Source organism: Podarcis filfolensis (genome assembly GCF_964270895.1).
Source record: "Podarcis filfolensis genome assembly, chromosome: 2".
Lineage (NCBI taxonomy): Eukaryota > Metazoa > Chordata > Lepidosauria > Squamata > Lacertidae > Podarcis > Podarcis filfolensis.
The window spans coordinates 120223872-120248391 of NC_139605.1; the positions used below are offsets into that span (position 1 = coordinate 120223872).

At 47.6% G+C, this 24520-nt stretch overlaps 2 long non-coding RNA genes across 2 annotated transcripts; both read left to right on the forward strand.

Annotated features, from left to right (window-relative positions):
• Nucleotides 1-7966: 7966 nt before the first annotated feature.
• Nucleotides 7967-9231, forward strand: LOC310754075. The gene is made up of 3 exons (XR_014543595.1): nucleotides 7967-8131; nucleotides 8321-8347; nucleotides 9065-9231. It is a non-coding gene; the product is annotated as an uncharacterized lncRNA (long non-coding RNA).
• A 12663-nt stretch (nucleotides 9232-21894) lies between these two features.
• LOC310752736 lies at nucleotides 21895-23117 on the forward strand. The gene is made up of 3 exons (XR_014543014.1): nucleotides 21895-22012; nucleotides 22208-22234; nucleotides 22951-23117. It is a non-coding gene; the product is annotated as an uncharacterized lncRNA (long non-coding RNA).
• The last annotated feature ends 1403 nt before the right edge of the window (nucleotides 23118-24520 follow it).

Sequence of the window (24520 nt, forward strand, 5' to 3'; positions counted from 1 at the left end):
GGGGAGAGAGCAAATAGAGAGCGGAGGAGAGGAATCAGAGGGGAGCGTAGGGGAATATGACAGTGGACCGAGAGATTCCATGAGCTTCTCCAGCGAATCTGAAGATTCCCAGGAGGGGGCGCCTATGGTAAGGGCGAGGCGAATCCCAGAGGGGACGATCCATAAACAAGGAACCAGAGGGGAGTCCCAAGGGAGTAGCGGAGCTGTAGGGCCAGTTCCCCCACCAGAGCACAGTGGGGGGGAAGAGTCACGTGAGTCAGGACCAGCTTCTCCTCCATCGGGGAGTGGGGAGACGGAGGGAAGGCCAGGTCCAGCTAGCCTCCCCGAAAGGGGGAGCAGTGACACAAGTGTAACGGTCAGAAGGAAAGTGGGAGGCTGCGCGCGCGCGCCAAGTTCAAATGTGGAGGAGCGCGGGACAGCAGAAAACCCGGATTGGGAGCCAGGTCCTAAAGCCCGAAAGGGGGGGGGGAGGAGTCGGGAGAATCAGCGTCAGAAGAATCTCGGAGGGCTGAGACTCCGACTAGCAGAAGGACCCAGAGAAAGAAGGAACAGAGGAGAAGGTGGAGTAAGGCTAGAATCGTAAGCTGGTGTCAGGGGGGAGGAGATTCAGATGGGAGTTCTACGGTCTGACGGACAGATGTAGCGTTGCACGCTGCGCGTCTAGAAATGAGACTGAACTTCAATAAAGACTTTTAAACTTGGGCAAGGAGCAGCGTTGGTCTTGTGTGAGCTGGGACCTTGGGCAGCGCTGTCAGTAACTCCCATCCCACTAAACTCTGCAAGCTCACGGAGATAGGCAAAGATGACGACTGAGGAAAAAGTCAAGCAATTGCAGGAAGCGGTGTCAACGCTCTACGCAGAATTGGCTGCGTCTAAGAAAAAAGAAGAAGACACAGCTGCGCTCTGCCAGGATCTGCAAGCCAGGTGGGAAAAATGGGGAAAGGAGGGGCAGCTGGGAGCCAAGCCGGAGGGAGTTAGCCTCGGGAAAAGGGGGGCGAGCCTTGTGACCCATTTTGACGGGAACCTGCAGCAGTACCCTAACTTCAGAGCAGAAGTAGTCTTCGCGCTCAATTTGCTTCGGAAAGATTTTAGAGATGAGGAGGAGAAAGTGGGTTTCATAATCACTCATCTGCATGGGGAAGCTAAGTCGTGGCTGCGAACCTTGCTACGCGAAAATGACCCCGCCCTCAAAGATTCAAGCGCTTTTATTGGAGCCATGGACGCTTGCTTTAAATCAACGGTGGATGTGGATGTCGCTAGAAGGGAAATGCATGGATTGCGACAAGGAAGAGCGACGGTGCGCCAGTATCATTCCCGCTTTTTTGGGTTAGTAAATGTGCTGGGCTGGCAGAAGGACTCAGCTGCCGTCAGGGATCTGTTCTGGGAGGGGCTGAATGGAGCCGTGAAAGATGAGCTGGCCAGGGGAGAGAGACCCCAAAATACAGCAGAAGTAGTCCAAAGGGCGCTCGCAATTGGGGTGCGCCTGGAAGAACGCCCGTGGAGCAGGGAGGAGGGGCGAAGAGCAAACACGTCAGCTAGAACGACTCCCTTCCTACCCAGAGAGACAGAGCGCGCTCAGTCCACGCCTCCTCTGATGAGTGGAGAGGAGCCAATGGAAATCGGAGGTGCAAGGGCTCAGACAGCAAGCAGAGCCCAAACACCAGGAGCAGTCAAGGCGAAGGCTCCTAGAGGGAGCAGGAAGTGTTACATCTGCGACAGTGCACAGCACATGGCGAAAGAGTGTCCCCAGAGGCTCCAGAAGCACACTGCAGCCTCAGCAACTGTTAAAGGAGGAATTCAGCAGGGAGTAGAGCAGCAGGGAAAAGGCGACGCCTGGTTGGAGATGGAGGCTCTGGGGCTCAACCAGGCGAGTCAGTGAAGCAGTCCCCAGAGATATTGCAGCCCACAGACCCCCTCCCACCCAAACCAGTGGTGCAACTCACTGCATTGCTCCAGCTGCCCGATGGGCTCACCCTGGAGGTCCCTATTACCATTGACTCTGGTAGCAACGCAGACTTTGTAGGGTTGGACTTCGTCAAGCAGCATCGCATAGCACTCCTGCCAGCCACGACGCCCCTAAATGTTGTCACGGTAGATGGCAGGAAGATACTGGGAGGAGAGGTGGTACAGCAGACACCGCCTCTGGTGATGCAAATTGGGAACCACCGCGAAGTCATCAGTTTCAACGTCACCCACCTGTCGGACACGCCCATAGTGTTGGGCATGAGTTGGCTGGATAGGCACAGCCCGGCACTAGCGTGGTACCAGCGGCAATTGACCTTCTGCTCTTCCTACTGCGCAGCGCACTGCATCCAGACCTGCCAGGAAGAAGAGGGGCAAGAGGATGCACCGCAGCTACACCTAGGCATGGTGCAAGCGGTGCCCAACAAGTACAAGGCCTTTTTGGAAGTCTTCTGCGAGAAGGAAGCAGACAAGCTGCCTCCCCACAGACCCTACGACTGCAAGATTGACCTCCTGCCAGGGGCGACGCTGCCGACTGGGAGACTGTACTCCATGTCTGAAGACGAAATGCAAGAACTCAGGGAGTTCATAGATCGCAATTTGAAGCGGGGATTCATCCGGGAATCCAAAGCAGTGGGGGGCAGTCCCGTGTTTTTCGTGAAGAAGAGAGACACGCCCGAACGCCGGCTTATAGTTGATTATAGGCTCATAAATTCCAAAACAAAGCCCGCAGCATTCCCCATGCCCAAGATCGACGACCTGCTCGCGACGGTGAGGAAGGGACGGATCTTCACCAAGTTGGATCTACGAGGGGCCTACAACCTTATACGCATGCGGGAGGGCGACGAGTGGAAGACAGCCATGTTTACGCCTTTAGGAACCTATGAATACAGAGTCATGCCGTTTGGTCTCCAGAATGGCTCCCATTGTTTCCAAGCTTTCATGCACCACGTGCTAGCGGGACTCCTCTACAAGAAGTGCGTCTGCTTTTTAGATGATATCCTGATCTTTTCGGACTCGCAGGAGGCGCACGAGGAGGACGTCAAGGAGGTCCTGCAGAGACTACGGGAGCACAGACTTTATGCCAAACTGGAGAAGTGCCAGTTCGACACGACAGAGGTGGATTTCCTGGGCTACAAGCTGTCCGACAAGGGACTTGCCATGGACAGCGCCAAGGTCCGCTCAGTGTTGGACTGGAAGAGCCCGCGCAACCGGAAGGAGGTCCAGAAGTTCGTCGGTTTCGCCAACTTTTATCGCAAGTTCATCAAGGGGTTCGCGAAAGAGACGGCGGCCATCACGGACACCCTCAGCTCCAAGAAGAAGAAGTTCACCTGGACGGACCAGGCGGAGCAGTCCTTTCGGAGGCTCAAGCGTCTCTTCGCGTCCGAAGAACAGCTGCTACACGTAAACCCCAGCAAACCGATGAGGGTTGAAACGGACGCCTCGGACAGAGCGGTGGGGGCGGTCCTGTTGCAGCAAGATCCGCAAGGGGACTGGAGACCGTGCGCATTCTACTCCAGGAAGCTCAGCACGTCGGAGCAGAACTACACCATCTGGGACAGGGAGTTGCTGGCCATTCATGCAGCCTTCAAGGCGTGGCGGCACTTCCTCGTCGGAGCCAGACACACAGTGCAGGTCCGCACGGACCACAAGAACCTGGAGTACTGGCGCACGGCGAAGTTCCTGAACCAGAGACACATCCGCTGGGCGGAGTTCTTTGCAGATTTCGATTTCCGGATAGAATACATCCCGGGAGACAACAACGTCATGGCGGATGCGCTATCCAGGAAGCCGCAGTATCTCGAGGAAGCGGCACCGGCAGCGGCCAAACACATTTTCGCACCAGAGGTGTGGGCGTGCGCTTCAGCCGCAGTGGACCTGGACGCAGTCCGCCGCGCGCTACAGGCGGATTCGTTTGCGCAATCCAAGATGGAGGAGGTGCGAAACGGCACAGCGAGGGACGACGAGTTCCAGATACGCGACGGACTACTCCTCCACAAAGGGGCTCTCTACGTACCGGGAGACGACCTTCGCGCGAGAGTTTTGCAGCAGCTGCACGACGCGCCCAGCGCTGGGCACTTCGGCAAGGACAAGACGGCGGAATTAGTAACCAGGGACTTTTGGTGGCCCAAGGTGCGGGGAGAAGTTGCGGATTACGTTTCCAGGTGTCACACCTGCCAAAGGGCCAAGCCAGTACACAGGAAGCCGGCAGGTCTGCTGGAACCGCTGCAGACGCCGCTCGAACCATGGGAGAAAGTGGCCCTGGACTTTGTTACAGATCTGCCCAGTTCGCGCGGCAAAACAGCGGTACTCGTGGTCGTAGACCTCTTCACCAAGATGGCGCATTTCATTCCGTGCGCGAAGGTGGCCACAGCGGAACAGACCGCCAAGTTGTTCATAGACCACGTGTTCAAAGCTCACGGCCTGCCGCGGTCCATCCTGTCCGACCGGGGCCGCCAATTCATCTCGAACTTCTGGCAGAAGCTGCTGGGCATCCTGAACGTCAAGATCAACTTAGCGTCGGCACGACACCCGCAGACCAACGGACAAGCGGAGAGGGTCAACGCCATCATGCAGCAGTACCTGCGATGCTACGCCAATCAACAGCCCTCGACCTGGGTGGACTACCTACCGCTAGCCGAGTTTGCCTACAACAACACGAAGCACGGGTCTACAGGAGTGACACCGTTCTTCGCCAACAATGGGCGCCACCCCAGAACCTTCCCGGGGTTGGAGACCGAGGCAGAGGGGGAGCCACGGGGGGCAGAGCACTTAGCCGCAGAGTTACAGGAGGTCCATGAGCAACTCCGAAGGCACTTGGAACTCGCGAAACACGCCTACAAGATGCAGGCAGACAGGCACAGGAGGGTTGGGGAAGACATACAGGTAGGGGACTGGGTCTGGTTAGCAGCTCAGGCAGTGCCGGCCAGAACGCTAGCTAAGAGGAAGCTAGGACACAAGCAGCTGGGACCTTACCAGGTCGCGGCACAAATCAATCCAGTGGCCTACCGGTTGACACTCCCGGAGGGCTCCAGAATGCACCCAGTCTTTCACAGGTCAGTGCTCACGCCTTACAAGGCGCCCCACAGGTTTCAGGCGCCAGGGACCGCACCAGCTCCACGTAGCCCATCGCCAACAGGGGAGGGACCACAGAGGGCGACCCCACTCAACGAGGTCACACAGATTTTGGACTCCAGATGGGGGGAAGAGGGAGTTGAATATCTCCTCGCCAGGGAGGGTACTCCGGCCAGCGCCAACGAGTGGGTGCCGTGTTACGCCGTGGAGAAGCACTACCTCAAAGACGAGTTCCATTCGATCTTCCCACACAGACCCATGCCGGAGGAGTATTTCGACGACTGGCTTTTCACACCCACACTGTCAGCCAGCACGTTCCAGGGTTTCTCCTCAGATGAGGAGCCGACGCCGGGGAAGAGCTCCCCGGAGGGGTCGCTCTCGGGGTTTGCCACGGACCGCTCCTATTGGTGGGACACTCAACCAGAAGTGGGGTGGAGCAGGGAACTGCTGAGGGAGCCCTTGCACACAGCCTCACCCGAGGGACCGGGTGGAGAGGAGGACATGGACGTGTGGGGGGAGGATCTTGGTTTTGAGCACGACAGCAGAGAAATGGAAGCAGAGGAAGTCGACGTCGACGAACCCATCGTGGGGGGGCCTGATCCCGCTGGCCGGTTGCACACCAGGGGGAGAGAACGGAAGCCAGCACTCACACCCCCAGCGCTGGAGCACCTGGAACCCACACCCGAAGAGGGGGAGGGGGGAAGGGGGGGCTTCGAGGGGGGGATGGATGTCAGAGGCTCAGGAGCAGAAGAGCAGGGGAGAGAGCAAATAGAGAGCGGAGGAGAGGAATCAGAGGGGAGCGTAGGGGAATATGACAGTGGACCGAGAGATTCCATGAGCTTCTCCAGCGAATCTGAAGATTCCCAGGAGGGGGCGCCTATGGTAAGGGCGAGGCGAATCCCAGAGGGGACGATCCATAAACAAGGAACCAGAGGGGAGTCCCAAGGGAGTAGCGGAGCTGTAGGGCCAGTTCCCCCACCAGAGCACAGTGGGGGGGAAGAGTCACGTGAGTCAGGACCAGCTTCTCCTCCATCGGGGAGTGGGGAGACGGAGGGAAGGCCAGGTCCAGCTAGCCTCCCCGAAAGGGGGAGCAGTGACACAAGTGTAACGGTCAGAAGGAAAGTGGGAGGCTGCGCGCGCGCGCCAAGTTCAAATGTGGAGGAGCGCGGGACAGCAGAAAACCCGGATTGGGAGCCAGGTCCTAAAGCCCGAAAGAGGGGGGGGAGGAGTCGGGAGAATCAGCGTCAGAAGAATCTCGGAGGGCTGAGACTCCGACTAGCAGAAGGACCCAGAGAAAGAAGGAACAGAGGAGAAGGTGGAGTAAGGCTAGAATCGTAAGCTGGTGTCAGGGGGGAGGAGATTCAGATGGGAGTTCTACGGTCTGACGGACAGATGTAGCGTTGCACGCTGCGCGTCTAGAAATGAGACTGAACTTCAATAAAGACTTTTAAACTTGGGCAAGGAGCAGCGTTGGTCTTGTGTGAGCTGGGACCTTGGGCAGCGCTGTCAGCATGTGATGATGGTTGCCATGTGCCACAGACTATGTGCTAGGGATTCAATTATGTATGCTTAATTGTTGGTTTGATATGCAGATGACACAACCTTGATGGCAGAAAGTGAGGAGGAATTAAAGAACCTTTTAATGAGGGTGAAAGAGGAGAGCGCAGAATATGGTCTGAAGCTCCACATCAAAAAAACGAAGATCATGGCCACTGGTCCCATCACCTCCTGGCAAATAGAAGGGGAAGAAATGGAGGCAGTGACAGATTTTACTTTCTTGGGCTCCATGATCACTGCAGATGGTGACAGCAGTCATGAAATTAAAAGACGCCTGCTTCTTGGGAGAAAAGCAATGACAAACCTAGACAGCATCTTAAAAAGTAGAGACATCACCTTGCCAACAAAGGTCCGTATAGTAAAAGCTATGGTTTTCCCAGTAGTGATGTATGGAAATGAGAGCTGGGCCATAAAGAAGGCTGATCGCCGAAGAATTGATGCTTTTGAATTCTGGTGCTGGAGGAGACTCTTGAGAGTCCCATGGACTGCAAGAAGATCAAACGTATCCATTCTTAACGAAATCAGCCCTGAGTGCTCACTGGAAGGACAGATCGTGAAGCTGAGGCTCCAATACTTTGGCCACCTCATGAGAAGAGAAGACTCCCTGGAAAAGACCCTGATGTTGGGAAAGATGCAGGGCACAAGGAGAAGGGGACGACAGAGGACGAGATGGTTGGATGGTGTTCTTGAAGCTACCAGCATGAGTTTGAACAAACTGCGGGAGGCAGTGGAAGACAGAAGTGCCTGGCGTGCTCTGGTTCAGGGGGTCACGAAGAGGCGGACACGACTAAACGACTGACCAACAACAACAATTGTTGGTTTAAAACTGCTGTTCTCTTTTAGTCTCATCTTCATCAACTCTAACAGCAGTGGTGCAAAGGAACATGATACATACCGTCCAACAATTCAGGAGGGTAGAAGAACCAGAAATGAGATGAAAGAAAGTGACATATTTTGAGGAAGGGAATAAGGCACAAGCTGACTGTGGAAAGAAGAATGGGAGAAGAAATTACAGAACATGGGTAAAACAACTTTGAAAAGCATGTGGTGGTAGGAAGGAAAAAAGGAAAGGCCTTCTCCACTTCGATCCTCAAATTCTGCTATGTCAGGTGGAAGGCCACATCCCCAGCTGGCAGTCTGTGAAGGAGTTTGAGCGCTTTCACAAACACTTGGGTTGCTGTTGGCCTTAGTTTATCTAAGGCTCCCTCCTTGGAAGTGAGGCGGAGATTGAATCCAGTGGCAGTTAAAAACCAAGACAATCCTAAGAAAGGGCACATAGCCCATGGCACACTGCACACACCATCACATGCTGTGTTGTTTATTTGCACCGGGGGCTCCAAAACCGCATCAGCTCAGCCAACACATTTGATTGGAAGGTTGTGCCTTTATAAGAAAGAGAAGTTGGATCCAGGTGAACTGTCAGTTTGTGACGTCCCTCCAAGAATCTTGAGAATCTTCCTCTCCTCTTCAGTGATCGTCATGAAATTCTGGGTCCTCCTTTTGGTTGTTTGTGCTGCTTTTGCCATGGTGTCCGCACGTAAGTAGTTCATTTATCCTTTTTACTGATGGAAGGATTAGGAAAATGTGTTTATTAGGGGAAATTGGCCCCCAAATGCTGATGAATTTTCCTGAGGTTTAAGTAAACAGGGCAGTAGAATAACTTCAGCCAACCTAGGCTGCCAATGACTGGAAGGAGGTCTCACGCTTTCCTAATTTCTCCCTCTAGGACCATATGAAGGTGAACAAGGGACGGGTGAGTATCTTGGCATTCAAAATGGGAACCACTGTTGATCAGCAAAACTGTTTGCCTCCGTTTCCTACCCTTCCCTATGAACATAAGATGAACGGGCTGGATCAGACCAACGTCTCATCCAGTCCAGCATCCTGTTCTCACAGTTGCCGCAGGATGCCCCTGGGAAGCCTGCAAATATCCTATGAGCGCAGCAGTAATCTGCCCACCTGCAGTTGCATTTAACTCGTAGCAGATGATAGACTTGTCCTCCATGAATTTATCTAATCCTCTGTTAGAACCACCCAAGTAGGTGACCATCACTGATTTGACCCTCTTAACTTTGCTTTTCCACCTTTGCCCATCCCGTGATTTTTGGTTGTTTCATCTTTTGAAATCCAATTTCACTGTGTTGGATTTTTTTGGCAATTGGCCATTTACATGTATGTTTAGTTTAATAGCACTGTGGGCATGGCTCCCTCCTGGCTTGGCAACACATCTTCTAACAGGTCCTGAATGCCCAGAATTGCCACCCTTCTGGTCACTTCCATGACCAACTGTTCTAGGGTACAATCATTTAGACTTTCTAGAAATCCCCTCTTTGATGTGCAAGACTTTCCTGTAAATAAACTAAGTAGGCAGGCTTGCTGTGCCAGCTCAGAGCTGCTAAGGGCACAGGACATCCACGGAGTCTGTGTCCCTGAAAGGAACTAACAATCCTGTCTTCAACTCTCATTCCAGATCCTATACCTGCAGACCTTGATCCTCTCCAAGACTCTGTGCCTCAAGACCGTCTTCTAGGCGGTCTCTTAGATCTTTGGAGACGCTAGTAGGATCTGGATGTCAACAATAACACATTTGTATGCTGAATGATGATACCAATAAAGTAGACATTTTAGTTGCAACAACTTTGTGTGGGAAATGCGTGCCTTTATTCTTTCATCCTTCATGTACCATATGCAAAATATGAATGTGGCTCCATGTCAGAACACTCCAACCAACACAAGTGTCAGGAATCATCATGCTATTAGATCTTGAAGGATCAGCTCCAGTCAGTAAGGAACACATTTTGAACTACATTTCCACGTTTAATTATTTAATAACGCATTTCTAATCCCCACCTTCACAGATGTACATCAAAGCAGTAGTAGCACCTGATCTCTTTTTCTGACTGGGCCCGTGCCATTCAGCATATTTCCCTAGCTGCACACAAGCCTCTCTAGAGTCGTACGAATACGATTGCTCAGCCAAAGTGGGTGCTGCCTTTTCAAATTGAGGTGTGCAAACCTCATCCACTAAAAACATGGGACTCATTTCACCATATTTTTCCAGGTGTGGCACAGTGGTGAAAAATAATGTGTCTTCTTTACATGCATAACCATACTCAACCCTTCTGTTTGTTTTTTTTATAATGATATTTTATTGGATTTTAACAAAACAGAAAAAAAAGTTTACAAAATCTTAAACAATAAATTCAACACAAAAAACATAGAAAAAACATAGAGAAGAAAAACAAAAAAAAGAAGAAAAAACAAAAAAATCAGAAATCTCTCTTTTCAAATTCTCACCATTTTTCCCTTTTTAACTTATTTTCCTGACTCCCTCCCACCTCCCTCTTTGTATTCCAATTAACGATATGTTCAGCAAATTCATACCTCTTATCTTACCCTTGATTATATATCCCCATATAATATCCTCATATTTTCATTTTTAATCAAACCGTTTTTGCCAATTCTTATTTCACCTTATTTCTCAAACCACTTCTTTTTTACAATAATTTCATTAATTTCATTAATTTTATCTTGTCCTCAAATCATTAAACTTTCAAAATTTAGACTAAATTTTGCTAGAGCCGATTACATCCTTTCCAACATCTTTTAATATTTCATTAGTATTAAACTAATTCCATAGATATAGATTAATTACACAAGACATTTCTCATTCTAGATTAGTCCAGCGCCCCTTTTCCTGGTTCACGGCAATGTCAGTCCATATATCATTATGACCTTATCAGTCAGGTGTCCTGATATCAGAGGCCCTCAAATCATTTCCAAGCCCCTTCTGCAAGTTTTCTTGTTCCTGTATGTAGCTACATACATCCTTGATCCCTGTTGAGTTCTTTCGCCTTTCCTTCTCTTTCTCCTTGGGAGTCCAATCACCGGGTGATTCCGTACAGTAACATTCTTCCTTTCCTTTTCTCCAATTGTCCAATTCCCCGGTGTTGCACTCCCCAGTGTTTAGTTTGTAATCCAAGAAGTAATTGTTCCAAAAAAATTCTTCCACTCGTTTCACAGTCCCACCAAAGATAAAAATTTTCTTAAATCCAAAATTTGGCCAGTGTCCTCCAAAATCCATCCTCTGTATCTCCATCTTTCTCTGACCTTGCAGTTGCCCTATTAAATCTGTCTCCTGCATAGATTGTTGTACAATTTCTGTGGCATCTTCCATTGGCACCTCTTTACTGACTTTAGCTGTATTGTCCCTCTTTTGATTCATCAAAATCATTTTCTCCTCCAGCTGTCGCAGCCCATCATATATTTTGTTCAGAGCAGATAAGACTTCCTCTCTATTCATTTCTGTCAAGGTCAGGGAGCTGGTCCCACGCTCTAGTTTTCCCTGATACAATGTTCTCTTTATAACTGAAAAACAGGCACACTGGCTGGCTTCCTCTAGGGGGTGTAGTTACTTTTTGGCATCCATCTTTAAATTGTATCCAACAAGGAAAAAATCCTTTCGATTTCCAGATACTTTATTTCCTTTCAATATAAAACAAACAGGCAGAAAGCGGCTTTGGAATTATTTTTCCCTTTTCCAATTCTGTATATCAATTTTTCTATTTTCAATTTGTAAATATCACCGACCGTTTCTTTCCTTCTTTCCTGGCATTCCGTCCCCAGGTTAGGGACAGTGGAAACTTATTTTCTTAAATTTCTCTCTGCAGGCTTACAAAGTCAAATTCCCCCCCCCTTTCCTCCTGCTGTCAAGGGGGGTTTTGATGGTTAAAAATGCAGGAACCTTCAGGCTATCTGTTTTCCCGGCTTTTAGCTTGTAAAATCTTTGCTTTGATCTTTATACAAAGGACGGGAGGTGGACTTCCTTTTTACACCTTTCCGTTTCAGGTCAAATTCCAGGCTGTATTTTCATGCAAAATTTTCAATTGTCCTACTCACGGGTTGTTGTTTAGAATCCGAATTGTCATAGGAAGAAGGAGAACGCTCTCCGACAACAGCTGTGCAGCATCGCTCCGCAGAGATAGCGATTGACTCTCAGCACCACACCAACCCCCGTCTCCTCCGGAGCCCTTTATAGGGTTCCTTTGCCAAACGGGGGGGCGCAAACGGTGCCCGCCAAGTCCCAGGTCCACAGGCTTCTTCCGCCTGCGGTTTTTAAAGGGTCCCCGCTTCGCTGCAGCAGTAGGACCCGATTTCCACGGAGCTGTCTCCCTCTGAGTTAGAGGGAATCCGCCATTGTCGGAGGCGCCGCCTCCAGGAAGTCCATACTCAACCCTTCTGAGGTACCATTTCTGGAATATTCTCTAAAGCCTCACCATATGCTGTTTCTGGTCCTGTTTATTATTAAAACCAAGCACTGAGATTGACTAGATGAGAATCAAATTTGGTTAGATCAGGGGTCTGCAACCCGCGGCTCCGGAGCCGCATGTGGCTCTTTTACACCTTTGCTGCGGCTCCAGGGCGGATATTAGCGAGGGGAGGAGGCACATTGTGCGCCCCGACACTCCCCACTGTGGCGGGCGCTGTACTGGCTGTGACGTTGCATGGGGGCAGTGCGTGCATAAGTCACGCACCGTCCCGACGTCACCTTCCCGCCCGCTGTCAGATCGGACATTAACGTATGAAACAATATATGCAGTGTTATATTTGTTTTAAATGTCGCAATGGTTTTGCGGCTCCCAGTTTTTTCTTCTTCAGAAATGGGTCCAAGTGGCTCTTTTTGTCTTAAAGGTTGCAGACCCCTGGGTTAGATGACACAGCAACTGAAGTCTAATGGAGTAATTGGGTCTCAAACTCAGTGTCTTTATCCTCAATGCAGCCCAACCTAGAATCATAGAATCATAGAATCATAAAGTTGGAAGAGACCACAAGGGCCATCGAGTCCAACCCCCTGCCAAGCAGGAAACACCATCAGAGCACTCCTGACATATGGTTGTCAAGCCTCTGCTTAAAGACCTCCAAAGAAGGAGACTCCACCACACTCCTTGGCAGCAAATTCCACTGTCGAACAGCTCTTACTGTCAGGAAGTTCTTCCTAATGTTTAGGTGGAATCTTCTTTCTTGTAGTTTGGAACCATTGCTCCGTGTGCGCTTCTCTGGAGCAGCAGAAAACAACCTTTCTCCCTCCTCTATGTGACATCCTTTTATATATTTGAACATGGCTATCATATCACCCCTTAACCTCCTCTTCTCCAGGCTAAACATGCCCAGCTCCCTTAGCCGTTCCTCATAAGGCATCGTTTCCAGGCCTTTGACCATTTTGGTTGCCCTCCTCTGGGCACGTTCCAGTTTGTCAGTGTCCTTCTTGAACTGTGGTGCCCAGAACTGGACACAGTACTCCAGGTGAGGTCTGACCAGAGCAGAATACAGTGGCACTATTACTTCCCTTGATCTAGATGCTATACTCCTATTGATGCAGCCCAGAATTGCATTGGCTTTTTTAGCTGCTGCGTCACACTGTTGGCTCATGTCAAGTTTGTGGTCAACCAAGACTCCTAGATCCTTTTCACATGTACTGCTCTCAAGCCAGGTGTCATCCATCTTGTATTTGTGCCTCTCATTTTTTTTGCCCAAGTGCAATACTTTACATTTCTCCCAGTTAAAATTCATCTTGTTTGTTTTGGCCCAGTTCTCTAATCTGTCAAGGTCGTTTTGAAGTGTGATCCTGTCCTCTGGGGTGTTAGCCACCCCTCCCAGTTTGGTGTCATCTGCAAATTTGATCAGGATGCCCTTGAGTCCATCATCCATGTCGTTGATAAAGATGTTGAATAAGACTGGGCCCAGGACAGAACCCTGTGGCACCCCACTAGTCACTCTTCTCCAGGATGAAGAGGAACCATTGATGAGCACCCTTTGGGTTCGGTCAGTCAGCCAGTTACAAATCCACTGAGTGGTAGCATAGTCAAGACCGCATTTTACCAGCTTCTTTACAAGAATATCATGGGGCACCTTGTCAAATGCCTTGCTGAAATCAAGGTAGGCTACATCCACTGCGTTCCCTTCATCTACCAGGCTTGTAATTCTGTCAAAAAACGAGATCAGGTTAGTCTGACATGACTTATTTTTCAGAAATCCATGCTGACTATTGGTGATCACAGCATTCCTTTCTAGGTGCTCACAGACTGTTTGCTTAATGATCTGCTCCAGATTCTTCCCTGGTATTGATGTCAGACTAATTGGGCGGTAATTATTTGGGTCCTCTCTTTTCCCCTTTTTGAAAATAGGGACAACATTTGCCCTCCTTCAGTCTGCCGGGACTTCGCCTGTTCTCCAGGAATTCTCAAAGATGACTGCCAGTGGTTCTGAGATCACATCTGCCAGTTCTTTTAATACTCTTGGATGCAGTTCATCTGGCCCTGGAGACTTGAATACATCTAAACTAGCCAAGTATTCTTGTACTATCTCCTTAGTTATTCTGGGCTGTGTTTCCTCTGCTGAATCATTTGCTCCAAATTCTTCAGGTCGGGCATTGTTTTCTTTATCGGAGAAGACTGAGGCAAAGAAGGCATTGAGGAGTTCAGCCCTTTCTGTGTCCCCTGTTTGCATTTCACCATCTTCTCCTCTGAGTGACCCCACTGTTTCTTTGTTCTTCCTTTTGCTACGAACATACCCATAAAAGCCTTTTTTGTTGCTTTTAACCTCTCTAGCAAGCCTGAGTTCATTCTGTGCTTTAGCTTTTCTGACTTTGTGTCTACACGTGCTGGCTATTTGTTTGAATTCCTCTTTGGTGGTTTCCCCCCTTTTCCATTTTTTGTACACATCCTTTTTTAATCTTAACTCAGTTAAAAGTTCTTTAGATAGCCACCCTGGCTTCTTTAGGCACCTTCCATTTTTCCGTCTCATTGATATTGCCTGAAGTTGTGCTTTTACTATCTCCCTCTTAACAAACTCCCAGCCATCATGAACTCCCTTTCCTTTTAGTATTACTGTCCATGGGATCTCACCCAGCACTTCCCTAAGTTTTATGAAGTCGGCTTTCTTAAAGTCAAGAAATTGAGTCCTAGTATGCTTGGCTGCTCCTTTCCGCTGTATAGTAAACTTCAGAAGAGCATGATCACTCGCGCCTAATGATCCTTCCACTTCTACCCCACTAACCAGGTCATCAACATTGGTTAGGACCAGATCTAAAATGGCTGTTCCTCTTGTTGCTTCTCCCACTTTCTGGACAATGAAGTTGTCTGCAAGGCCAGTGAGGAATCTGTTTGACCTTATGCTCTTGGCTGAGTTTGACATCCAACAAATATCCGGGTAATTGAAGTCCCCCATTACTACTATCTCCCTTCCTTTTGCATGCTTGGCCATCTGTTCCAGGAAGGCATCATCTATGTCCTCCGTTTGGCTTGGGGATCTATAGTAAACTCCCACAATGAGGTCACTGTTATTCTTCTCTCCCTTAATTTTGACCCAAATGCTCTCACTTTGGCTTTGAGGTTCTAAATCTTGGATCTCTTCACAGGTATACACATCCCTGACATATAACGCCACTCCTCCTCCTTTCTTGTCTGGTCTGTTTCTCTGAAATAGATTGTATCCCTCCATTATTACATTCCAATCGTGGGACTTATCCCACCAGGTTTCAGTGATGCCTATTATGTCATATTTAGTTTGCTGTACCAAGAGCTCAAGCTCATCTTGTTTATTTCCCATGCTTTGCGCATTAGTGTACAGACACTGAAGTCCATTAATCATTCCCCCGTGTCTCTTATTTAAGGATTTTTTCCTCCCACCACTAGGTCTGCGTGCTGTTTGCTCCATTTGGTCTATGACATTTGGATGATCATCTTCATCAATTGATAGACTCCTACCTTCAGGAGCACTGTCTCCCTCCCCCACATTAGTCAGTTTAAAGCCCTCCTGATGAGGTTTCTGAGATTTTTGGCAAAAACATTCCTCCCAACCGTTGTGAGGTGCAGCCCATCGCTTGCCAGAAGTCCATCCTCAAGAAACTGCAGTCCGTGATCTAAGAATCCAAACCGTTCCTGTTTAATTGCAGAGTTTTGAGAAATTAAAAGATAAAGTGCGAGATTGGCTTCATTATTATCAAATAAGAGAGGCCTATAATTTGGATAAAAAAATTGGCTTCCAGGTGGAAAAATCAAAATTGGAAACAGAATTGTTAGATCCCAAAACTAAGATACTTTCAAGAATGTATAATTTACTGCTAAAATGGAATACGCAGAATGAAACGGTTAAATCTGCTATGATCAAATGGGCACAAGATATTGGTCACAACATTATGTTTGCTGACTGGGAACAGTTGTGGACCACCGGTATGAAATTTACGGCATGTAATGCCTTAAGAGAGAATATTATGAAAATGATATATAGGTGGTACATGACACCAGTCAAGCTTGCAAAAATATTTGCCCCATAATAAATGTTGGAAATGTAAAGAGAATGAAGGTACATTCTTTCACCTTTGGTGGACATGCCCAAGGATTAAGGCTTTCTGGGAGATGATCTATAATGAAATGAAAAAGGTATTTAAATATACCTTCCTGAAGAAACCAGAGGCCTTTCTCCTGGGCATAGTCGGCCAATTGGTGCCAAAGAAGGACAGAACTTTCTTTATGTATGCAACAACAGCAGCAAGAATACTGATTGCAAAGTATTGGAAGACACAAGATTTACCCACCCTGGAAGAGTGGCAGATGAAGGTGATGGACTATATGGAATTGGCGGAAATGACTGGCAGAATCTGAGACCTGGGAGAAGAGTTGGTGGAAGAAGATTGGAAGAAATTTAAAGACTATCTACAGAAATATTGTAAAATTAATGAATGTTAAAATGATGTTGGATTGAAAATAAGTGGCATTAGCAACAAAGTTAACAAGAGTATGCAAAATTGAATTGATAATGGATGAAAATATAGAGTTATAATATGTTAAGATACAGAGTTAAGATAAACGAAAGAGGGTAAGGATTGGCTGATTTGATTACTTAAATGGGAATACAAAAAGGGGAGGTATGAGGAGGCCAAGGAAATAAGATAATGAGTTAGGGTTACAAAAAATGGATTTGTTTTTATTCTTCTTTTTTCTTTATCATGTATTTTTCTATTTTTTTGTATTTCTTTCTTTTTATATGACCTTTTTAAATTTATGTTTTTGTAAAACTTCAATAAATATCTTTTTTTTAAAAAAACAAACCGTTCCTGTTTACACCATTTGCGAAGCCAGCTGTTCACTTCCACTATTTTTCCCTCTCTCCATGGGCCACGTCGTTCAACTGGGAGGACAGATGAGATGACAATTTGTGCATTTAATTGCTTCAATTTCCTGCCCAGAGCCTCGTAGTCTCTTTTGATCTTCTGGAGGCTATTGCTTGCAGTGTCATTGGTTCCCACATGAACCAAGAGGAAGGGGTATTTGTCAGTGGGTTTTATGATTCCTTGCAGTCGTTCAGTTACATCTTGGATCTTAGCCCCGGGGAGACAGCACACTTCCCGAGACATCTTGTCAGGCCCACAGATCACTGCTTCTGTTCCCCTCAGTAGGGAATCCCCTATCACCACTACACGCCTCCTCTTAGGTTTGGTCGGGGTTCTTCCGTGAGCTGTCCGTTCCACGGTCGCCTGCACATTCCCTGAGGACTGACTTTGCTGCTCGTCTTCATATACCTGATCGACTGTAATGAGGGAGAGATCCTCAAATGGAGTCTGCTCTTCGTCTTCCATGCTAGGGGAGAGGACCTCAAAGCGATTGTGTATTTCTAAACAATCAGAGCGAACCCTGGGCCTCCTACTTCTTTGAGTCACGTTTCTCCATATATCTGGCTCCTGTGTTGGTGAACTAGCCTCCTTCTCAGGGGAGTCTCCTGTCTCCTCCTTGGTGGAGACGGTGTGCTTTGTTGCTTCCAAGAAGAGCTCCAGCTCTCTAATTCTTTGGAGCGTAGCTACACGTTCCTCCAGTTGCTGGACTTAATACACGGTGATTTGTTGAAGGCATTAAAAAGAAATAGATTTAGCCAGAGGAAAACTGAAGGGTGGAGTGTGTTTAGCGGGAAAGCTAAATGGCGCCATTGTCTTTCAGTCTCCTCGTTGTCCAGTGGTAGTGGTGCAGAGGCATATGATAGAACCCAGTGCCCGAGTGCCGTGGGGAGGCTGACTAAGTGAGGCCACAAAAAAACTTACCCCCTGACATCAGGTGCCAGCAGGGAAGGAGGGAGCTGTCTGGCCTTAGAGACACCTGGGTGTGTGTGTGTCATTCTCTGCCTGGGTATCACAGCCAGCTCAGGGAGGGAAGGGTGAGGGAGCAAATCACTCCATGGGCTCACAATGCCTTGCCTGCTGACATCATGGGACATTCAGGGAGAAGGCCAGAGACTATGAAATGAATGAAACTTAAGTTTCAGGGCCCCTAATCACAGAAGAGTGGGACGCGGGTGGCGCTGTGGGTAAAACCTCAGCACCTAGGGCTTGCCGATTGCATGGTTAGCGGTTCGAATCCCCACGGCGGGGTGAGCTCCCGTCTTCGGTCCCAGCTCCTGCCCACCTAGCAGTTCGAAAGCACCCCTAAGTGCAAGTAGATAAATAGGTACCGCTTTCTAGCAGGAAGGTAAACAGCGTTTCCGTGTGCTGCGCTGGTGCTGGCTCACCAGAGCAGCTTCGTCACGCTGGCCACATGACCCAGAAGTGTCTACGGACAGCGCTGGCCCCCAGGCTCTTAAGTGAGATGGGCGCACAACCCTAGAGTCGGACACGACTGGCCCGTACGGGCAGGGGTACCTTTACCTTTACCTAATCACAGAAGAACCTTTGGTCCACATTGCTTAATTTTTTTGGTATACTAGATCCAATCTGAGTCACACAACTCAAAAACTAAAAGACATACATTTTTTGGCTCCCGGTTCCGGTCTGCCTTAGCGGAGGCAGCTCCCACGACAGCGGGAGATCGTTGGCGAAGGAAAAACAAGAATGATTGAGGGTAATTATCCCTGCAAGTTCCCCCCAGGGACAGAGGGGAATGGGCTTCACTCCCAGTTCATATCAGTACCTGGCTCTTGCTCCAGAATGGAAAGCGGGAGGCAGGGAGGTGCTGAGTGCAAAAGTACTTACCCTGCTGAAAACCCTCCTACACCGCCATTAAGAAGCAGAGGTTCTTCTGCTAAATAGAGCTTAATTCGAACTAAAGTACTGGTGCGTGCTAGAAGAGATGAGATAATAAACTGCAGAACAGAACCAGCTGCAAGGTCGTTAAGGTCAGAACCTGAGAGAAAACTTCATTCGGTGCAAAAGACAGTGTGGGGGAAGGGAACCCGCAGCTTCTTTATATGAAGTTTCTTCCTCTGTATTTATGATTCGGCAAACCTCCCTTGAATGTTAATTCGAATTATATATGTACAGGTAAGGAGGAATGAAACTGGATTATAGATATGGAATACAACATTAAATGGAACTGTGTGCGTAAAAAAAAAAGGGAAAAGGGAGCGAAGCTCTATTTTGCAAAAGGTTTATGATGGAAACTTAGAGCTGACTGTTCCCCATCCTTTATTACAGTGATACCTCGGGTTAAGTACTTAATTCGTTCCGGAGGTCCGTTCTTAACCTGAAACTGTTCTTAATCTGAAGCACCACTTTAGCTAATGGGGTCTCCCTCTGCTGCCACTCTGCCGGAGCACAATTTCTGTTCTCATCCTGAAGCAAAGTTCTTAACCTGAGGTACTATTTCTGGGTTAGCGGAGTCTGTAACCTGAAGCATATGTAACCTGAAGTGTATGTAACCTGAGGTACCACTGTATTTACAAAGTGAAGTGAATAACGCTAAAAGGACTTGGAATCTAATTTAATTTATTTATCTTCATTTATCTTCAGTCGGACGAAAGGATAAAATAAATCTGCGATCTTGCCAAGGAACTGATAAGGTTCATTGCTGAGCCATCTGCAGTTCAACAGACCACACTTCTTCCCCGGGCTGAGAGGGAAAATGCTGAAAACAGGTTATTTATTGGAACAGGGTGATTTTTGCAGCTGTTCTTAAAGTTGTAAATAAGGAAGCAAGGGGCAGAGCAATGGATAAATTTCTGAAACTACAATGAGATATCTTTTTTGTTTTTCGGGGGGGAAATCTATCCATAGTCTGTAGATACATATATTAAAAATTATCCATACAATACTGCACTGAAATGTTTCTTTGATTGTCGTCCTTGACTCCTCTCGCCACACTTGCCCTCCTCTCCTGCCACACCAATGTGATGTGCTACACCCTTTGGGAACCAGTGACCTGGAGTCTAGACCAGTGCTCCTCAAAGTGTTAGCTGGGCCAGGACCAAGCTGTTGGCTTTGGGTCACTTTCAGGTGGGTCACAATGTCTCAGCCTGCCCAGGGCTTCCTCACTTGCGTGCCCCAGCCCCCACCCATGCCATAGCCTTTGGACTGGGCCAATGCCACCACCAGCAACTCCTTTCATGTTGAGGACAAGCGTCCACCAGACAGAGGTTCAGAAGAAGAAGGAAAAAGAAGGTCTGAGAGCTAAAGGCCAGAGGGGGCCACCAGGTGGCGCGTTGGAAGATGGCCGACAATAACATCTCTCTGACCCATACGAGGTAATTCAGGGGCTGCTATGGGAAGTAGGCAGCCTTCCCTTCCCCCCAGGAGGTGGGGGAACCCTGTCTTGCCAGCAGTGTTCATAATGCACCCCCTGATCCGAGAGATGGGGGTGCCGAACACTTGGCACGAGCCCTCGGTGAAGTCAGCTCTTCCTGACGCCGATTCCAATTAGCGCGTGCTGGTTGCTTCAGCTCGGAATTATAATTGGAAACATATGATTGGAAATGAAGCTGAAGCACATATATCAAGTAAAGCTCGACGATAAGGCTGCTGAGTAATGGATCTCTGTGACCGGGAGCAACGGATGGATAAATAAATCTTTTGATGCGTCACCACTAAGAGACTGTATGTTTGGAACGGGGTGGTGGTGGAGGAAAAACCCTTTTTTTCCTTTTATATGATGTGATAAAATAACCCTCCACCCCAGAAAGAAACAAGATTGTCGCGTTTTTTAAGAATCATAAGCAGGATTTTAAGAACTGTGTGGGAATGGAGATGGATTTCAACAGGAGAGAAGATCTGAACGATGAGAAAGTGGAAATTTTTTATGATGCAGTTAAAAATGGCGTCTCGCCAAGACAGGCTTGCCGGAGAAAGAAGGACGGGGGAGGAGAATCAGGAATGTTGGAAAGAGAAGGAGTGTCGGAATTGAAAGTTTGACCTGACAGAGCCCTCTGACATATTTGATTTATTTGGCTAGCCTGGAAAAATAAAGGACAGACCGAAGATTAACCTTGTTTATGGAAGCGTTAAACAGAGGCTGTCCTGGACTGATATAGCTTTTGAAGAGTACAAAACCCACACAGAGACGCCAGCTTTCAGTCTGCTTGTGAGAATCATCAGAGATCGCAAAGAAAGGAATATATGACTACAACAAGATGAGAAAGAAAGTAATAAAGGACTATCCGGATAGAACTGGATAGAACTGATTAATTAATGCAGTAAAATAAGTGATGTCTGGACTTATCCGGAATTTAGGACTCGTGCGGAGCTTGATATATGGGTACCCTCAAAAAATTTAAAATTTGGCTGTATAATTCGGAACCAATGTGATTTGAATAATGTGATGTGATTGGCCTGTTAATAAAAATTATTTTTTAAAAAAGGAGAGAGCTAAAGGCCAGAAGGGAATCTGAAAGCAAGATAATATTTATTAACCTTTCATATTAGTGATAAATAAACAGGGAATAGAAAGGAAGGGGATAAAAGAGGACAGCTGATCTAGGAGAAGAAAGGGAGTGCAAAAGAACCAGAAATAAGATGAAAGAAAGTGGCAGGTTTTGAAGAAGGGAATAAGGCACAAGTTGACTGTGGAAAGAAGAATGGGAGAAGAAATTACAGAACATGAGTAAAAACAACTTTGAAAAGCATGGGGTGGTAGGAAGGGAAAAATTAAAGGCCTTCTCCACTTCGATCCTCAAATTCTGCTATGTCAGGTGGAAGGCCACATCCCCAGCTGGCAGTCTGTGAAGGAGTTTGAGCGCTTTCACAAACGCTTGGGTTGCTGTTGGCCCTAGTTTATCTAAGGGTCCCTCCTTGGAAGTGAGGCGGAGATTGAATTCAGTGGCAGTTAAAAACCAAGACTTAATCCTAAGAAAGGGCACATAGCCCATGGCACATTGCACAGAGCATCACATGCTGTCTTGTTTATTTTTACTGGGGGGGGGGGTCACAGACAAAGGTTGCTTACTAGCTAATCCGTTCAAGGTTCCAAAACTGCATCAGCTCAGCCAACACATTTGATTGGAAGGTTGTGCCTTTATAAGAAAGAGAAGTTGGATCCAGGTGAATGGTCAGTTTGTGACGTCCCTCCAAGAATCTTGAGAATCTTCCTCTCCTCTTCAGTGATCGTCATGAAATTCTGGGTCCTCCTTTTGGTTGTTTGTGCTGCTTTTGCCATGGTGTCCGCACGTAAGTAGTTGACATTCATTTATCCTTTTTACTGATGGAAGGATTAGGAAAATGTGTTTATTAGGGGAAATTGGCCCCCAAATGCTGATGAATTTTCCTGAGGTTTAAGTAAACAGGACAGTAGAATAACTTCAGCCAACCTAGGCTGCCAATGACTGGAAGGAGGTCTCACGCTTTCCTAATTTCTCCCTCTAGGACCATATGAAGGTGAACAAGGGACTGGTGAGTATCTTGGCATTCAAAATGGGAACCACTGTTGATCAGCAAAACTGTTTTCCTCCGTTTCCTACCCTTCCCTACGAACACAAGATGAACGGGCTGGATCAGGCCAACGTCTCATCCAGTCCAGCAACCTGTTCCCACAGTTGCCGCTGTATGCCCCTGGGAAGCCTACAATATCCTATGAGCGCAGCAGTAATCTGCCCACCTACAGTTGCATTTAACTCGTAGCAGATGATAGATTTGTCCTCCATGAATTTATCTAATCCTCTATTAGAACCACCCAAGTAGGTGACCATCACTGATTTGACCCTCGTAACTTTGCTTTTCCACCTTTGCCCATCCCGTGATTTTTGGTTGTTTCATCTTTTGAAATCAAATTTGACTCTGTTGGATTTTTTTGGCAATTGGCCATTAACATGTATGTTTAGTTTAATAGCACTGTGGGCATGGCTCCCTTCTGGCTTGACAACACATCTTCCACCAGGTCCTGAATGTCCAGAATTGCCACCCTTCTGGTCACTTCCATGACCAACTGCTCTAGGGTACAATCATTTAGACCTTCTAGAAATACCTTCTTTGATGTGCAAGACTTTCCTGTAAATCAACTAAGTAGGCAGGCTTGCTGCGACAGCGCAGAGCTGCTAAGGGCACAGGACATCCATGGAGTCTGTGTCCCTGAAAGGAACTAACAATCCTGTCTTCAACTCTCATTCCAGATCCTATACCTGCAGAGCTTGATCCTCTCCAAGGCTCTGTGCCTCAAGACCGTCTTCTAGGCGGTCTCTTAGGACTTTTTGGACGCTAGTAGGATCTGGATGTCAACAATAACACATTTGTATGCTGAATGATGATATCAATAAAGTAGACATTTTAGTTGCAACAACTTTGGGAAATGCGTGCCTTTATTCTTTCATCCTTCATGTACCATATTGCAAAATGTGAATGTGGCTCCATGTCAGAACACTCCAACCAACACAAGTGTCAGGAATCATCATGCTATTAGATCTTGAAGGATCAGCTCCAGTCAGTAAGGAACACATTTTGAACTACATTTCCACGTTAAATCATTTAATAACGCATTTATAATTCCCACCTTCACAGATGTACATCAAAGCAGTAGTAGCACCTGATCTCTTTTTTCTGACTGGGCCCGTGCCATTCAGCTTATTTCCCTAGTTGCACACAAGCCTCTCTAGAGTCGTACGAACACGATTGCTCAGCCAAAGTGGCTGAGAATCACTCCATGGGCTCACAATGCCTTGCCTGCTGACATCATGGGACATTCAGGGAGAAGGCCAGAGACTATGAAATGAATGAAACTTAAGTTTCAGGGTCCCTAATCACAGAAGCACCTTTGGTCCACATTGCTTAATTTTTTGGGTATACATGAACCAATCCGGGTTCCACAACTCTAAAACTAAAAGACATACATTTTTCGGCTCCCGGTTCAGGTCTGCCTTAGCGGACGCAGCTCCCACAACAGTGGGAGATCATTGGCGAAGGAAAAACAAGAATGATTGAGGGTAATTATCCTTGCAAGTTCCCCCCAGGGACAGAGGGGAATGGGCTTCACTCCCAGTTCATATCAGTACCTGGCTCTCGCTCCAGAATGGAAAGCGGGAGGCAGGGAGGTGCTGAGTGCAAAAGTACTTACCCTGCTGAAAACTCTCCTACACCGCCATTAAGAAGCAGAGGTTCTTCTGCTAATTAGAGCTTAATTCGGACTAAAGTACAGGCGCATGCTAGAAGAGATGAGATAATAAACTGCGGAACAGAACCAGCTGCAAGGTCGTTAAGGTTTGAACCTGAGAGAAAACTTCACTCAGTGCGAAATACGGTGTGGGGGAGGGGAGCCTGCAGCTTCTTTATATGAAGCTTCTTCCTCTGTATTTATGATTTGGCAAACCTCCCTTGAATGTTAATTCGAATTATATATGTACAAGTAAGGAGGGATGAAACTGGATTATAGAGCTGGAATACAACATTAAATGGAACTGTGTTTGTAAAAAAAACGGGGGAGGGAGCGAAGCTCTATTTTGTGAAAGGTTTACAATGGAAACTTAGAGCTGACCGTTTCCCATCCTTTATCATTTACGGAGTGAACTGAATAACACTAAAAAGACTTGGAATCTAATTTAATTGGAACTATAATTGCTCATTTATCTTCAGTCGGATGAAAGGATAAAATAAGTCTGCAATCTTGCCAAGGAACTGATAAGGTTCATTACTGAGCCATCTGCACTTCAAGAGACCACGCTTCTTCCCAGGCTGAGAGGGAAAATGCTG